Below are 13,762 nucleotides of genomic sequence, written 5' to 3' on the forward strand. Positions count from 1 at the left end.
GAATTGGATTCAGAAGGTAAAAATAACTTGGGAAGAAAAACAAAATGCAAGTAGTCCACATTCATTTCCTAGTGTTCCTTCTCTGGATGTAGATGATTCTGTCCATCATTTATCAATTGGAACTGAATTAGATCTTCTCTTTGTCAAAGAAATCCATTTCCATCAGAATACATCCTCATACAGTATTGTTGTTAAAATGTATAATGATCTCCTGGTCCTGCTCATTTCACTCTAGCTCAAGGATTCTTAACCTTCCTTCTGGCAGTCAGCAGTCAAGTAAAGCTTATGGTTCTTTCTTAGAATAATGTGTGTATATTTTTTAAATTTTATTTTTCATTTCATTTTTGAACATTCACTTTTTAAAGTTTTGAGTTCCAAATTCTCTTTCTCCTATCTCTTCTCCATCTTTTTTTTTAATTCAAGAACTTCAAGTTAAGAACCCCTGGTTTAGAGGAGATGGTTATTGTATATAATAATATCTAACATTTATATAGCACTCACTATGTGTCAAGCACTGTACTTAACATAATTCTATGTTAAGAATTATCTCATTTGATCCTCACAATTACACTGGAAAGTAGGTGCTTTTATTATCTCCATCTCATAGATCAGAAAACTGAGGCAAACTAAGGTTAAATAACTGGCTCAGGGTGCTATCTAAAATTTGAGGCTATCAGGCCCACTGCTCTCTATACAGTGCATCATCTAGTTCTTGCTTATGAGAACTCGAAGTAACAAATGTGTCCTATTGCTCCCCTGCTTCTCAGGGGAAAAGTTAAATCTCCTGTTTCTTTAAAGGGGACAAAAATCTCTTTCTAAATCTCTGTCCACTTGAGAGAAATGATTATTTCTCTCATGTATCAATAACTAATTATGTAATCAGAACCTAGGTTTTTTCCTTTTCTACTTCCTCATCCAAAAATCTACCAATATAAGAAATCTTTTGTAAAGATTTACCCAGACCAAGATCTAACCAGAAAATAAAAGAAATTCTGTGTGTTGCCTGATGGGAGGATTCCTGGTCATTGCCTTTACTCAAATAGGTCTGGGAAAATGAGGATTCTCCCTTTTGTCAGACAGTTGATATGGAAATTGGTAAGTTCCTTTGACCCAGACTTGAGTGTGATCCAAGACCCTTATTAGAATACATAATCCAGGGACAGCTAGAAGCTGCAGTGGATAGAGCACCAGCCTTGAAGTCAGGAGGTGACCTCAACACTTCCTAGCTGTGTGACCCTGGGTAAGTCACTTAACTCCTATTGCCTCAGGGGAAAATATGTATATATAAACAATATATATATATAATTATTATAATATTTCTTCTCTCATTAATTATTAACTGATCAAAGTTGATTGCTACCTTTAAGAACATCTATTCTTTCAAGAGTATATAAAGTATGAGCTCCCCATTGTGAGACTAGTTGGAATCTTTGGTTTAAGAGAGAAGGCCAAATGACTAATCTTTTATTAAGAACACATTAGTCTTATTAATGAAATGATTAAATTACCCAGAAATTATATCTCTTGAACTTTTTTTTAATATCAGCATTGAGACATCAGGAATTCCTTTTATATTCAGACACATGGACATATGAGATAATGCCCATTTTGGGAATAAACAATATTTTAAAAATAAGCAATAGTTACTCTTGACTGACAACTGAATTGGTGAGACTTCTCTATCTTCTTTTCCATAAAAGATCAAGAAAACAGGGTGAAGGCAATAATCCAAAGTTGGATGACACATCACTGCTTGATCCTGCCTCCTATGTGGCATGCAAGCAAGATGAAAGACCTGGTTTCTCTTTCTCACAAATCTCAAGGTGAAATTCAAAATGATGCTGTCAAACTTCTGATTTCTGAGAGAGAGAGAGTTTATTTGCCTATTTCTAGAAACTAAATCTTTGTGGCAATGCTCTCATAGGTATTCTTGGGAGATGAGGAATTACATAAAAAAGCCACAGACACTGCAGATAATGACTATTGGGACTTTTTAGCCTTACCTGTGTACAGCATACTTAGCAACAACAAAAGGCTACCAGAGAAAGAAATGTATCTATTTACATGTGTGGAATATATTATCTAAGAAAATGTCTTGGAATAATAATGTCTCAAATAATTTTTTCCCCTCAGTTTCCTTTGCTATAAATTGAAGATGTATATTAAATAGATTTTCAGTTTTATGGTTATTTAAAGTATAAGGCAAGGGAGAGGAAAACAATCCTAAACCCCTAATCTGCTTTTCCTATATGGAGCTAAACATGGACCTGGCCCCTCTGAAGATCTTATAATTGGTCATTTCCAATGACAGTGCTGCATATTTATTGAAAGGTATGAGCGAACCGGAGCCCTTCCTTGATCCCTTTGATAATAATAATAGGGGGGGGGGGGCAAAAGGAGAAGAGAGATGTCAGAGAGAATTGGCCACTGAGGAGTAAAGATTGCTAATTTAAAAACAAGAACAACTTCTACTCCATCCTTCTTTCTCCTTCCCTTTCTATTCTTTCCTTCCTTCCTTCCTTTCTCTCTCTTTTTCTTGCCTCTGTCTGTCTCTCTCTCTCTGTGTGTCTGCTTTTTGAGTGTGATGGACCACTCTCAGTTCTTCCTCAGAGTCTTGAGAGAAGGAGATAGAGTTTCTCTCCACTTTAGTTCTCTCCAACCCCTATAGCAGCAGCTGCTGATACATGGCAGCAGGAACTGAGTTCATGTAAATGGATCTAAGAATGGACTTTGGGTTCTTGAATGAATTCTGTTTCTTTCTCTGAGAATAGGTGGCCAAAAAGCACCACACATGGGAAAAACCACAAGAGGAAAAAAACAGAAGAAAAAGGAAAAAAGTGAACATAGCATGTGTCAATTTACATTCAGTCTCCACAGTTCTCTCTCTGAATTTGGATGGCATTTCCCATCCAAAGTTTATTGGGATTGCTTTGGATCATTGAATTGCTGAGAAGAATCAAGTCTTTCATAGATGATCATTGGACAATCTTACTGTTACTGTGTACAATGTATTCCTGATTCTGCTTGTTTCATCCAGCATCAGTTCATGTAAGTCTTTCCAGGTCTTTCTAAAATCAGCTTGTTTATCATTTTTATAGAATAGTACTATTCCATTACTTTCAAATACTATAATTTATTTAACCATTCCACAATGAATAAGTATCTGTTTTCCAATTCTTTGCCACCACAAAAAGAACTGCTACAAACATTTTTGCATGACCCTTTTATCCTCTTAAAACTTATTGAAGATTCTCTTCTCCTCTTTCCCCCTCCCCAAATAAATTTTTCTTATGTGAGTTTTAGCTGGGAGTATGCTAGAAGCATCTGGTACTGACTGATGAAAGACAGTAGGGTATAGGTGTGTGGTCAACTTTATTTAGTTGTATCTTTTAGTTCTCAAACATTTAATCTAGCCTATAGTATGTGTATATACAAATGCATAAATACATGTATATTTACACATAATATATATGTGCATATATGTATATACATATAACACACACATACATATATACACACACACATACACACACACACAATAGGATGGATGGATATGAAATACACCTGTGGATGACTAGATGAAGGAGTTCTGTGAGTTTTCAGTCACATCAGTGAGGAAAGTTCCATCCCAGGGAAGAATTCCAGAGTTGGACTACTTACCCCATACCCTCCACCTTAACTTGCCACCCTTGGGAGGAGGACACAGGCTCAGGGAGCCTTTTATCTAGGGTGTTGTTTCAGCTGAGAAAAGGCCATGACATCAGGGCAGATGCCAAGGTATCCCAGGTAGATGAATGTGAACAACGTGCTATGGCAGTAGCTGTTGCCTAGATCAAATAGGGAGCTTGATAAGGCAAATAAAAAAGATAGAGTATAGGATGTAATCAATGAACTCCCAGACAGGGGGCTTATTTCAATAGGTAAATGACACTTACCTGATTAAATGAATCTAAAGAATATAAATTCAATTAAATGATTAAATGAATCTAAAAGAACACTAAAAATAGACTCCCCACATGCAATTTAGTCTGAAGCTAAAAGAGTTATTACCAGGAGGACTTGAAAAATCTTTGGTTGAGGAGATTTTTCATCTCAGGTGGGCATCTCATGAACTATGGATTAGGAAGGAAAGAACTACCAGTTGTATTACAATCTGACCTGGTGATTTGTTTCTCTTTCCTCACAGGCACAGGAATCACTTGGGGGAATTGGTTAAATTTTAAACCCTTAGATTAATTAACAGTGATGAATGGGGATTTGGAGCCAATTGTAGCATGGGGCCCCCAAGAATGAAGGGATAAGAGATTGCTATCAATTTCCCAGAGTTGCTTTAAGTATCAAATGAAATAATATTTGTAAAGCCTAGCAAGTACTAAGGATTTAACAAATACATACTTCCTTCCTTGAACATTAACAAATGTCATCTTGGTCTCTTCTATGTCATTCCTTTCCCACATGCTATGCCAATGTTCTCTTAAGGTCCCATACACCAAACAATGCCATTCTTCTTTCTTAGTTCAAAATCCCTTACAGAGTTATCTCCTTAGCAGACATGGGGTCTATAGGTGTAGAGTATGAAATATAATAAAAGTTTTTTGATTATGTGTTGGTTTGGGGGAATTTGTTTTCCCTCTTCCTCATCACATATATCCCCTCCCAACCTCTTTTCTTCTAAGTTAAATAGGAAGGTTTTCTTTTTTTAATGTATACATATTCATACAGTTATCTTGCTGCACAAGAAAAATCAGATCAAGAAGGGAAAAAAAACTGGGAAAGAAAACAAAATGCAAGCAAACAAAAATAGAAAGAATAAGAATGCTATGTTGTGGTCCACACTCAGCTTCCACGGTCCTCTCTTTGGGTGCAGATGACTCTCTTCATCACTGAACAATTGGAATTGGTTTGAATCATGCCATTGTTGAGAAGAGCTATTTGCATCAGAATTGATCATCATATAGTCTTGTTGTTGCCATGTATAATGATCTCCTGGTCCTGCTCATTTCACTCATCATCAGTTCATGTAAGTCTCTCCAGGCCTTTCTGAAATCATCCTGCTGGTCATTTCTTATAGAATAATAATATTCCATAGCATTCATATGCCATAAGTTATTCAGCCATTCTCCAATTGATGGACATCCATTCAATTTCCAGTTTCTTGCCACTACAAAAAGGACTGCCACAAACATTTTTGCATATGTGGGTCCCTTTAGGAAGGCTTTCTTATTCAAGGAAAGAACAAGGATTTGTTGGAAACATAAGGAGTGTAAAAAAAATAAAAGACCATTTTATATAAAACTTTTTTGATATGTGTTTAGTTTTGCAGAAATTTTTTTTCTTTTTCTTTTGTTAAAAGGGAAAGCTCTCTGGAAGTAGAAAAGAATGTGATTAATTGGAAATTACAAGTGATATGCAAACAAAATATGTCAATAAAATTTATGTTAAAAATGGTCTTCTAAAATTGAACATATTTAACTTATATGGATTATTTGCTGTCCAGGGGAAGGGAGAGAGGGAGAGAAAAAATTTTGTAACATAAGGCTTTCCAAGGGTGAATGTTGAAAACTATCTTTGCATGTATTTTGAAAAATAAAAATCTATTGCTTTTTAAAATTGCCTTTAGGAGTCATAGAATCATGAAATCTTAGAGTATAAGAAAGGGATCTGGTAGGTCATCTTAAGGAGCAAGTCTAACCATGTCACTTTCCCTTCTCAAAAAACTTTGGTTAGCTAGGATAAAATTCAAACTCCTCAGCACGAATTTTAAGGCCCTTCATTTACAATTTGACTGTAACTTATCTTTGGAGCTCTATTTCACACCATTTTCATTTTTGTGTTCTATATTTTCAGCCAAACTGGATTCTTACTTGTTCCCCAAACTCAACATTCCCCTTCCCATCTCCAAGAGAACCTGGCATGGACTTGTTCCTCATGGCTGTGGCATTTCCTCAGCAGGCTGTGGTAAGATTAAATTAAGAATATATTGTGGAAAAGTGCTTTGCTAACTTAAGAGCCAAACTGCTCTAAGACTCTTGGTATATCCTTTATCTGTGCATGTATATTTTAAACAAAGAAAAAAAGAATATACAGATTTAAGAATAATATAACAGTGTAAAGAAATTAAGTCTAAATAAAGGAAACCTTCTTGATTCTAGACTGTGTAGTAGTGCAGTTTATATCAATTACTACCAATCCTGGTCCCTTAGACACCTATCATAGGTAACCTCCATGGTAAGTACCTGTCCAGTTTCTTGAATTGAACTGAATCCAGTCTACCCTCCTACTGACTGCAGAAATCTTTTCTCTATCTTTGTAGGAAGGAAGAAAAAGTGTTTTTAGTATTTACTACATATGCCAGGCACTGTGTTAAATGCTGTACAAAAACAAGCAAAAAAGATGGACAAATCCCTGTTCTTGTTAGTAAACTCATTGAGAACATAGGAAAGATACACAAAAAGGCTGAAAGGGGTGGGTAAAGAAGAGAGGAATAGAAAATAAAGATATCCAGGATTGGAGTATGTTTGTGAAGTTCAGGAGCCAGGACCAGGATCAATACCAGGAAGGAAATGAAAATCAGTCTAAAATGGAAACTCTAAGAAGGAAATTACCAGTGAGGGAAGGGAACAGATCTTATACAGGGACATTCATTCCAAGTTGAGAGGGCTTAAAGGGATGGTTGGATGTCCCAGGCCAAGGAGATTCCCTAGGCATTGAGGGAAGTTTCAGGATCAGGCAAGAACGTGGTTTTGAGATCCAAAAGCCAGGAGGAGAAATGATTAGTTATCCACTTTCTACTTAAATAGTTCCAGAAACATAGACTGCAGTTTTTATTAAGGTAGCTCATTTTGTTGGATCACTCAGTTGAGAAGTTCTTTCTTATATTGAACTTAAATCCTTCCTACTGAAATGCCCATCAATTAACTGGCCCTAGTCCTGCCCCCTGAGATAGAAAACAGATTTTAAATTACTTCCTCTTCTTTGACACTGTATATAGATAAATAGATAGATAGATAGATAAGTATAGATATAGATAGATAGATAGATAAGTATAGATATAGATAGATAGATAGATAGATGCCTGTGATTAATGTTCATACATTGTGCACCTTTTTTTTACTTTTACTTCTTGCAAGGGAAAAACTTAGACTCTGATCTCTTAACCATTTATGTAATTAGCAATTCTATAATTCACATAATTCTATAATCTAAAGTTAGTAGTGGACAATGGGGAGAAAACTAAAGTCCTTGATAACCGATTTTTCTATTTCAGGCCATCTGAAAGTTATGAATCTGGTACACAAATCACAAGATTGGGTTCAGAATAAGGTATTCCAAGCCCCCCTTGAATCCCAACAGTCATTGCCTCTTTCTTGTACACTGGATAAAAAAAATTTGCAAGGTGAACTATTACAAATATAAATTATGAGCCTCTTTATTCTTATTTGTAAAAAAATGGGGGGGGTAGCATTTGATGTCAAAATCTTGACTTTTGTCTTGACAGTGGATTCAGGAAGAGAGAGAGAGGTTGATCTTTATGTAACTCTGCCTCATTTAAATCCAAAAGTCATTTGTCCTCTTTGAAAATGAAGGACAAACAACAACACATTTCACAGAACTTAGATACTATCCAATATTGGAGGAGATAAAGGGCAAGATAGAAATCATATATATATATATACCTATATATGTATTAAATTATCATAGACTGATTAGAACAGACTCCAATAAGTTATTATTACTTATATAGACAGTTGGAAAGCTAATACTTAAGCCTCCCATATGCTAGTAAATGTTTATCAAACAGCTCTCAGAAGACGAACAGCAAATTTTTAAATTTTTAAGAACTTAAAATTTTAAAACTTTTAAATTTAATCTGCATTATTACTATTTTCTTCATAACTTTAAATCTTGATAATCATCAGAACAATAAATCAAGTTCTGATTTGTGACATTTACTCATTTCTGAAGTGTAAATACTTGCTAAAAATTTAATAATTAGCTCTCTTGGGAAACAGGTCAAACAGCACATCCTTGCTCCAGTTTGTAGAGGTACCATGATAATTCCTTCCCATCAGGCTTCCTCAGGGACATTTGAACCCTTAGTCTCAATGATCTGATCTGTCTGATAGGTTAAGTGATGTCAAATGTTTTAAGTTCTTGATGGGTAATGATAAGGAGTTGCAACACCAGAAACAAGGCCATAGCATGGATGGTGATATTTCTAACACACTCATTTTTCTATCTATTTTCATCAGGGTCATCTGTAGCAAAGTGCCTAAGAGGTCAAAAGTGTCCTTCATGCAACAAACAAGTCCCATGATTTAAACTAATTCTGAGACATTACTACTTGTTCCACCTTTGTCTTCCAAATCTTCCATTTCCTGGGAATCACACCAGGGGATGATACCAAATTTTTGTTTCCTAGAGGCCTCTGAAGAGGAGCTACCATCAGTCTCCACCATAGCTAAATTAGGATTCTCCCTCCCCTTGATATACTGACTCAGAATTATCACCAAGTCAGTCTAGGAGATCAATTTTTCCCAAGTAATATACATTTAACACAGTTATATAACGACAGTTTCACTTCTCCCATACTGTTATAACAGAAAGAAAGGCACTATTAACAATACCACTCTTTGGTCTTTTCTAGGAAGGAATTGTTCAAATCATCCTAGAGAAAAGGAAGTCTGGGAATTGATGGGGACCTGACCTAATTTTTCAGAACAATATGGAGTCCATTAATGGGATTAAAGATTTTAAGGCCTAAGCAACTATTTTGGGAAGAAATAATGAAAGGCAGAACTATGTCTGAAAGCAGTTCATTCTGATCAGATACATCTTCCTGGAGATTGGATTCAAAAGATATCACTAAACCAGAGAGTAATTTTTCTTCCTAGGGTGACATTGATTCATCACAGACATGACTGTTGTGAGGATGTATCCTTGACCTGGGCAGTCAGGTTCATAACATATGCTGACTAGAAGGATAAAATCTCTTTTTCTGAGGTGAGTAAGTGGGCCATTTTGCCAGCAGGGGATAAATTGAGGGTCATTTGGGTTGCATGGATACTCTAAACAGGCACAAAGAGTCCAGCTGGGCAGGAATAGCAATCTATTTCATCCTTCATTAGAGGGAAACCTATAGTCCTGCATCCTGCCCAACATGATATCACCATCCCGACACCCAAATTGGCCACAATCCCACTTTTGAGAAGTGTCCTCGGCTGTTGTTATAACAGCTCCAACCTGATAGTTTGATTCATGAGTAAGCATTTCATGACTCTTGTAGGTGCCAACATGCTCCACAAACAACCCCATGTAATGCATGGCAGGGACAAAATTTCTCCACTGGTCCTGACCCAAAGGTGAGTGTACCTTTGATTATCCAATCCTGTTCTTTCTAGCCCTAGAACACTTGGCCAGATCCATGGCCACTGCAGCAATTAGTGAAGACCTCTCCACCCCATCCCTCAAGGCTCTTTCAAATCCAGCCACACAATTTGTAGTTCAACCCAAGGGGAGAAGGTCTTTCCAAGAGCAGAATATCTCCATGTTACCAGATTAATAGCTACTGAATACAATTGCTTTTGCATCATGAAAGGACTCAAATAGTCAAGGAGATTTTTCAAGGGTGAAAGCAGACAGGAATTCTATTACCATCTCACAAGAAAGGGCATCTTCCTCCCAACAATCAGTTAGGCAAGAAGAGGCAAATTACAGAAGGAAAACACCAAATTGTATACCACTAACTCAGACATCCCCCACCCATCACTGATCTCCAAACCCAGTGACCTGGAGGAAAACTCACAATCTCGACTATCCCAGATTCAAAAAATATGGAAACAGAAATTAACCAAAACAAAATCATAAAAGCATTCATAATTTTATTTGGTGTAGCTCCTGCTGATGTGGCAAAGACTTACAATTCAAGGAAGAAGACTTGGAGTTCTTGTTTTTAAGTCAGGTGATTTTTGATATATCAAACAGGCTTAGAGTTTGAACCAATTTATCCTAGTGATTCTGAGAAGTCTTCACCTATTACATTCAATCCTCTTCTTGTATTTTAGCTCTTTAAAGACTTCTCAAACCATTGCTTATATCTTCATTATCCATCTCCTTCTCATCAGGGTTCTTCCACATCAATAAGGGCCCACTTTTGACCTCTATGAACCATTAACCTGAGCTCCAGCCTGGCCTCCATTCTAATCATCTTGGATGATGCATCATGCATGGAATAAAGATTGGGAGTAGGAGAACCCCACTGAATGATATAAGGAAATAGCATAAAATTTGCTTCCACCAGCTCCCCCAACCAAGACTACCATGAGTTGTTAAAGGGCAGAGTCCAGATTTAAACAGGCTAACTTCCTAATGCCACTAACTATCTTCTTTACCAATTTACCATTATCATCCATTTTCATACATCAAGAAGAAAGGCTAAACTTTCCATATACTCCTCCTTCTTATTAATTGGAGTTCTATAACCCCAGCTCCTGTCCTGAACCTAGTTAGCAGTGCCATATATATATGTGTGTGTATATATATATATATAATATGTCTCTAGTATTTGGAGTAGATAACCTTTCACAAATAAAGATGCCAATCACAAAATTCAACAACAAAAATGCTAAAGAAAACAGACATATGAACCTAGCAACAGATAAATGACTAGGCCAAATACTCACTTACCTCCTTTAGGATATAAAAAACAGTCTCAGTCATAAGTAATATCTGATAAGATCCTTCTTACTTTGAGACTTCCAGGATTCAAAAGGCACTCAGTCTCCTGGAATTACAAACTCCAAAGGTATTGTCTGGGCTAGGAGTTCTTGTTTCCCAAGGGCTGAAAAGGATAAGGACACTGCCAGTATCTATCTTTAAAACTTTATTTGTTTCAAGGGAGAGTATTTCCTTTCCCCTCCATTTCATATGAGGAAAGCCCCAGATCTCTTCTGGGGATGGTTCTAATTCTTGTAGCAAAGCAATAGGAAAACATTTGGTCCAAAGCAAGTTAGTATCTAACATAAATTTAGTAATTTGTTTCTTTAAAACATGATTCATTCTTTTTACTTTCCCTGATCAGGGCAGATGTACTCAATTTACAGCTCCTCTTCCCTTATTTCTTATAAAACCTTTGAAGTAAAGTATGTTCCATTATCAGAATTCAATAGTCCCTAGCAATCCATATTTAAGTATAATTTGTTCCAGTGTTATTCTACTAACCTCTCAAAGTAGGAGAGCTCAGAGAACATGCCACTTACTTGTTTACTGCCCCCAAGATCTTATATTAAACCATAAGTCTCATCTGATTTCTCAAGGGGCAAAAGAGGGATATTGAAAAAGGAACATACAAAGTTTTAATAGTCCATCTTTCATAAATCCCTTTATTACTGATTGCAATCTTATTTTTCCTTCCCAATGATATAGGGTATTATTTAACAGACACACCACATCCTCTGGATTTTTCAGATTGATTTTAAGTGGGGAAATTTTTAAACCTCCCCTAATTCTGCCATTCATATTCTACCAAAAGAGGGTGCATTTTAAATCCACCTGATGGTTCAACACCTTTAATTCCAATACCATTTGTATAATTTTATTTCTGTCTGACAAGTTATTCCCCATCTCTGGGATTTACATCTATCATTTAATTTTTTTCCCATATACAGCAGTGACTTCTATAATAGGTACACAGAAATCTTTTCCTTTACTTCCAACAATTTCTGAAACTCCTGCTGCTCCATTAACTACTAAATCTCCTCCTTTTTACTCTTGTTCTACATACACAGTAATTACCAATTGTAAGTTTTAACATAATGAACAATCTTAGAATTTTCATAATAGCCAAATGGTCAGCTGTAATTTCCTCTTAACTCACAAGCATGGATGGAAATATCAAATCTCCTAAATTACATTTACTGAGTTAGTAAAGTTGATAATAACAGGTTCTTTAACGCATTTTTCACTTCCTGTTAGTTTTTCCATTTATATTTTAATAACATTCAGATTTTTAGGTAACAAACCAAATCTGGGTTCTACAATCTTGGAAAGAACCCATTTCTTATCAGTTCAAGTAGAACAGAAACAATCTGTATCACAATCAATTAAGTTTAAGATTCCCTAAAATCTATCTATATGTACCATTCAAGCAGAATTTTTTAGTTGTTTTCCTAATTCACACAAACCTCTTCTCTTTTGTAAGCCAGGAAAGAGTTAAGTTTCAAGGTAGAAGCAGATGATGATTGAGAAACTCTGAAAGAATTATTACTCTGAATAAATTCCAGCAATTTGGCTAGATATTTCTCCAAGCCAGCAACATAGAAGCTGAATGCTTATTTTTCACAAAGTTGTTAACTTTTAACACAGAACACAGTGCAAAGCAGATATCCACAGACACATAGACATTCCCTATTCCAGCTTTTACATAAAGCTTTAAGTCTGACACCCAAATAGCCCTGAGACATCCTCCCCATACAGAATAACAATATTTTATCATTTTTCTTTGATCTCTCCTTTTATTTTTCGGGGGTTTTCTCCCAATTCTTAAGATTTTATTCCCCAAGGGGCTGTCTACTGGTATCACAAGTTTAGACTCTTGATTTAATCTGGGAAGGATTCTAGTGATCCCAGGGCTCCCATTCAGCCTAGCTTACTAGGCTCTGTCCCTTTCTGCTAATTTGCTCTCTCTAATGATCCCAAGGCCCTCTTCAGCTCACCTGTGGGTTATAGTGTATATATCTTGTATGACTGCTCCATTCACCTGGCCAGGGATTTTGGATAATCAGAGTCTTCCTGTTTCATTTCTGCTTCACCGAGTTTATCCTTCTCTGGCTGTTTAGCACACCAGGAGAGAAGCCACCTCCAGTTTTGGAGAGAAAGCTCTTCTCCCAGGTAGACTTCAAGATTCCAGAGGCAGCCCCAACTGTGTGGGACAAAGACCACTGACTCAAATAATCAAGGAGATTTATTAAGGTGAATGTAGAAAGGAATTTTATTACCATTTCATGAGAAAGGACATCTTCTTCCCAACAAGCAGTCAGGCAAAGGAGAGGAGGGTTACAGAAGGAGAAGACCAAATTTTACAGTTCTTAACTTGGAGATTCCCCACCCACCAATCCCAGTTACCTGGAGGCAGACTCACAATCTAGACTATCCCAGACACAAAGAATAAAGAAACAGAAATTAATCAATTCAAAATCATAAAAGCATTCATAACTTTATTTGGTGTAACGCCTGCTGATGTAGCAAACTCTTACAATGGTACTCAAGGAGGGAGACTTGGAGTTCCTGTTTCTAAATCAGTTAAATTTTGGTAAATGAAATTGAGACCTAGCATTTGAACAAATTTATCCTAGTGTCTCTGAGAAGTTTTCACCTATTATACTCACTACAAACACAGAAATGATTGTATTACATATTTTAACATACTTAACATGTATTGGATTACTTGCCATCTAGGGAAGGGGTGGGGGAAAGGAGGGGAAAATTTAGAACACAAGGTTTTGCAAGGGTTAATGTTGAAAAATTACCCATGAATGTTTTATAAATAAAAAGCTTTAATAAAAAAATGATTGTATAATTTTGAATGCACCATTTCCACTTAATAGTATTAGCCTCGTGTGCCTAACTCATGTCCATTGCATCACCTAGCTGCTCTTTATATTCCTTATTAAGTCAACCAAGCCTGTATTGGGTTACAGTTGGACATAGTATAACTTGACTCTGACATAGTGATGTCATTTAGATCTTTTTTGAGAATGAAGGA

General features: G+C 36.2%; 1 long non-coding RNA gene across 1 annotated transcript; it reads left to right on the forward strand.

Annotated features, from left to right (window-relative positions):
• Positions 1-8,369: 8,369 nt before the first annotated feature.
• Positions 8,370-13,480, forward strand: LOC116423199. The gene is made up of 3 exons (XR_004233699.1): positions 8,370-9,003; positions 9,287-9,362; positions 12,837-13,480. It is a non-coding gene; the product is annotated as an uncharacterized LOC116423199 (long non-coding RNA).
• The last annotated feature ends 282 nt before the right edge of the window (positions 13,481-13,762 follow it).

This window comes from Sarcophilus harrisii, chromosome 4, assembly GCF_902635505.1.
Source record: "Sarcophilus harrisii chromosome 4, mSarHar1.11, whole genome shotgun sequence".
Taxonomy (NCBI): Eukaryota; Metazoa; Chordata; class Mammalia; order Dasyuromorphia; family Dasyuridae; genus Sarcophilus; species Sarcophilus harrisii.